Below are 5,005 nucleotides of genomic sequence, written 5' to 3' on the forward strand. Positions count from 1 at the left end.
GTGTGTGTGTGTGTGTGTGTGTGTGTGTGTGTGTGTGTGTGTGTGCGCGTGGCACCTTCCATCTCCCGCTCTCCTGATCCTCTCTCGTATTCAAACGGGCCCCTCTCGCCGAAACGATCGCATAACTCAGCCTTCGCCATCTCTCAGGCCCGATGTCTCTCTCGCACACCAACGGGGTCGCCCCGCGAGTGGGAGAGAGACAGAGCGTCGCGCGGGATCGGCGCTCTGGTGGGGGTAATGGGGAGGGGGGCGTCCTACCTGTCTCATGAATACAACAAGCGCGCGTCCGTCTTGTCCAGCAGCCTTTTACACTTCCTGCCATAAGGGAATTCATTGCGACGAGGATATTCCGTGCTCTGAAAGCCCGTTTCAATCATTTTAGAACTTTGTTTTTTTTTCTGTTGGTAGAACCGATAGTTGGTAACTAAACTACTTTGGTGTGCCGCCGAGTGCACCGCGCCAGTGCAGCCAACCGCGAAGCGGAATGGAGGATAACTCGCATTAAGGCTCACGTTGTAATCCCTTTCTTTTCTAATCTGGGGAGACGAGAAATGCAGAGATCACGATGGTAGGCGAAGGGATGGGCAGGTCCACCGCCGCACCTTCGCGCTACGCGACCGCAGTGTAGCCAACAAACAGCTCCCGTTTTTTGTATTTCGAATTTTTCAGACCCGTCAAAACTGCACTGTTTACCGAAACTATCCACTTAAACCGTGATTGTGCGTTTTTTAAAAGTATTTTGAGTATTGCACAATTTACCGAAACTGTGCAGTTGAACCGAGGTTGTGTGAGGAAAAATATGAAACTTTATATGTTAGTTTGCAGTGTTTTCTTTTATGTTTTCCAATCGGCTCAATGATTGTGAATTCCGCCTCCCCGATGAATAGAGATTGCAGAACTACTGACCGCAGTGTTGGCCAGCCTGCCTGCCAGTGTGGTGTCACAGCAATTAGCCTGAGTGCTTTTGGCCCGTCAGGGTGGCAGCAGTGTCGAGAGCACACTCAACTATTTTATTTTTTTAAGGTGTTTTTTTTTTTCACTCTACCAGAAGATTACCGCCACGCCTCTTTAGGCTGCGGGACGAAAATTATCTCGCCTTATTAATTATTATTGCGAGCTGACGCGATTATTTCAGTCGGCCAGGTGGACAGGCTTTGTGAATACGATTGAGCAGCCTGTCGCGCGAGAACCGCCAGACCGCGAATGGAGCAGGCGTCTCGCTGCCTCCGTCTCCCTCGCACTCGTGTGGCGTTCCGCATTGGAGTGAGAGAGACAGAGCGACGGAAGAGACATTTGGAATCAGTCTGCAGGGGAGCCAACCGCGAAACGCGTCCAAAATTGAAGCATAGAGTCGAAAAAAATAAAACAAAAAAAAAAACGGACTCAGCCTCCACTCACTTAGAAAGAAGGTTTCCATATTCTTGTGGATCTGTACGAGTAAAAGTCTCGCTTCAAAAACATATTTTCTTGAATCAAAATTGAACCAATAGATTGTTTCCAAAAAAAATCCGCATTTTTTAGTGCATCAATTAAAACTTGAAATTATTTTAAAGAAAAAGAAGCTTATCGCAGTGGCACTGTTCGGTGACGGGTTCCCGCCCACCACGCCACGCGGCCGGCCGTGGCGTGACGTCTCAGACGAGTCCCGAAAAGGCTCAACCAAAAAAAACAGATGGAAAGGGAGGGAAAATAACAGGAAATCGCGGGGATTTTCCCTTTTTAAACACGTTGCAAATTAAGACGAGAAGCGCGCCGAGTTAGCCGAGCTGGAATGATTCTACAGAGCTGTCCGTGCACACAACTGTGGCATAACGGCCGAGGAGGAGGAGGAGGAGGAGGAGGAGGAAGAGGAGGAGGAGGAGGAGGAGGAGGAGGAGGAGGAGGAGGAGGAGGAGGAGGAGGAGGAGAAGGAGGAGGAAGAGGGGGGCTGAGACGACGGAGGTGTTGGAATCTTGCTCTATGGGTGCTCTTCCGTGGCGCCAGGCGAATGTGCGGTGAAGGGGAATCAGAGAGAGAGAAAGTGAGTGAGAGAGAGAGAGAGAGAGAGAGAGAGAGAGAGAGAGAGAGAGAGAGAGGAGGGGGAATAATCCAGCTTATTAAAAGTGGGGGAAATGCAAGGGAAAAATTGGAGACCGCGTCCGTTGCCGTCCTGATTTAAAGCGACGAAATTGGCGAACGACGCGAATTCATGAATGGGGAATTATTTCCGAAAGCGTGCCGCGGTATTTCCAGGCGCCTTGGAGGAATAATACGCCACTTACGGTGCTTTTTATTTTCTCATTTTTTCCTCGCCTTCACACAGTCGTCGCGTCAGTCGGACGCCACACCCAGAAAGCCGTCTGGGCCTTATTCCGCGCGCAGCGTTTCGGCGCCCAATCCCTGCCAGACTTCGGGTCCTGAATTTTGAAGGTCGTTTTATGTCGTGCCCCGGGTCGTGTCTCGAGGTTGGATTGGGGGGGTTTTGAGGCCGAGGCAGAGTGGACCAGAAGACCCGGTGGAGGCGGTCAAAACTTCAGACGCGTTTTTTTGCTACAGAGTCGCTAAATGGGACACGAGCCGAACGTGTGACCTCACCACACGGTTCCTCATTCGGAGAGCAATCCGTTGGTGGGGTCACACGTTCAGTTCGAGTCCCATTTAGCGACTCTGGAACTCAAAGTGCGTCTGGGGTTTCAGCCGCCTCCACCGGTCTTCTGACCCACTGTGCACGGAAGAAACCGGGGCTCCAGGCTCACAGCCCAGCAGCGCCAGCGCTTTGAATGCGCTAACCGAATCAGAGCACAAACAAGCTGAAGGTGCGTAATGCTCGGGGCCTTGAATTCGGACAAATTGACCTCGGGCCCAGCCTCGGAGCCCTCCCCGGCCCGTTTTCGGGGTCTCTCCAAATGACTTGATTGCCCCCGGGGGTCAAGCATCCTACCTGTCTGTCTGTCTGCTCTGTGCGTCTATCCGTCTGCCTGTCAGTCTATCTGGCTGTCTGTCCGTCAGTGTGTCAGCTCTCTGGGTCAGTCCGTGTGCTGCAGGTAGTCCACGTCTCTGCCCGTCTGTCTGGTTTTCCGTCTGAGTGTCTGTCCGCATGCTGTTTGTCTGTTTGCCCGCCTGTCTGCCTGTCTGCCTGCCTGTCTGTTTGCCCGTCGGTGAGCGCGTTAGTCTTTCCCGTCCGACTGTCTCCTCCGGTCTCGGAAGCAAGTCCTCGATGCCAGCGTGACGCTGCGTGCAAACAAACAAACGGCCCACACCAACACCGTCGTGACCCCACACGACGCCGGAGTGCGTGGGTTAAAGGGGATGTCTCCGACAGTCTCCCACAGTCTCCGACGCCGTGGCGCGCCCCCGGAGCAGGGACCGCCACGTCACGGTCTCGGTTTGCAGGCACAGCGGGCTGATTCCGACAGTCGCTTTCTGCCTCTCGCAGCCAAGCGGAACGCACGAGGGGTCGTCAACTCTCATCGCGCGTGCACGAAGTAATGCAGTAATACATGGTAATATAGTCACATACTACCGTCTTCGGCTGATTTTTACACTACGTATGATTTCAGCGGGGTCTATTCGGTAATATTTATTCATTTTTAGCGGAGTAATATACAGCCTGGGTGCGAAGCAGTGTACAAGTTGACGGCTCCTCGGGAACGCTCCGTGAGTGCGAGAGACACAGCGACGAAAACGACTCTCGGAATCCGACTGCAGCGCAACCGAACGACCCCGGACCCGGTTTTCGCATCCTTCGCAGCAGCAGCAACAACTTTCCACACGGCAACGACAAAGCGGAACGCTTTTTCCGAGAAATGATAATTATTCCGCCGACTCGCTTACGTTTCGCACGGCCACCGAAATGAAAGTAAAACAATAAAACAATGCAACACCCAGCCGCGCGGTTCGAGTCCGACTCGGTGCCTCGCCTCGCGGCCCGGGCCAGCAGACTGATTCCGAGAGTCGTTTTTCGTCGCTCTGCCTGTCTCTCTCGCACCTAAGCGGCACGCCCCATGAGTGCGAGAGAGACAGAGCGACGCGAAAAACCGACTCCCGGAATCAGTCTGCTGCTGCAAGCCGCAGTCTCGCGGCTGCCCCAAAAGCAACCTCCGCAACCCAAAAATTGTTTCCCGATGTGTGTGTGCGCGTGCGTGTGTGTGTGTGTGTGTGTGTGTGTGTGTGTGTGTGTGTGCGTGTGTGTGTGTGTGTGTGTGTGCAAAGGGCGGCGCTGCGCTCTCCTTTTTGTGTGCGGTGGTGGTGCGGTCGGCGCGCGGCAAGGTGGGGCGGGGTGCGAGGGAGTGAGGGGGAGAAGGGAAGAACCAGACAACACCGCACGGCGCCGCACGGCGGTGGGCACTAGACCACATGGGTTCGCGCGCGGCCGGCCCGCCCCTGCGCCCCGCGGTTGTCCATCACCCGCTGCACGCAGTAACCCCCACGGGGGACGGTGCGAGTGGGAGAGAGAGGGAGGGAGAGCGGCCCGAAAGGAGCCCTGGTGCGAGACAGGGACGGATAAGTAGAGATCACAGCGACGCCCCAGCTGCGCGCACGCCGCTGCAACCACCCCCCTCTCCTCCCCCCGCCGCGTCTCGGCTGGCCGGGCACTGATGTGCTGACAAGCGGACGGCTATACGGCTACTAACACCGGCTCAGCAAATTATTAAGCGCTGCCCGCAGCGCAGGGCGACCAGCACACAGTGGGCCAGAGAAGACCGGTGGAGGCGGTCAAAATCCCGGACGCGTTTCGAGCTTCAGTGTCGCTGGACTCGAACCGAACTACGTGTGACCAATGGATTGCTCTCTGAACGAGGAATCTATTGGTAGGGTCACAAGCTCGGTTCGATTCCTGTTGGCCTGTTGGTGACTCTGGAGCTCAAAACGCGGGTAGAATTTTAGTCCCTGGTTTTTCAATGCACCATAACGTTCCTTTTCGATCGCCATGCCAAACGCAACTTGTTGGCCTAGTGCGGACCTTGCACCTCGACCTCGCACACCCCCCCCCCGCCCCGCCCCGCCCCCCCCCCCCCGCCCCGCC

Source organism: Thrips palmi, unplaced genomic scaffold (assembly GCF_012932325.1).
Source record: "Thrips palmi isolate BJ-2018 unplaced genomic scaffold, TpBJ-2018v1 HiC_scaffold_10, whole genome shotgun sequence".
Classification (NCBI taxonomy): domain Eukaryota; kingdom Metazoa; phylum Arthropoda; class Insecta; order Thysanoptera; family Thripidae; genus Thrips; species Thrips palmi.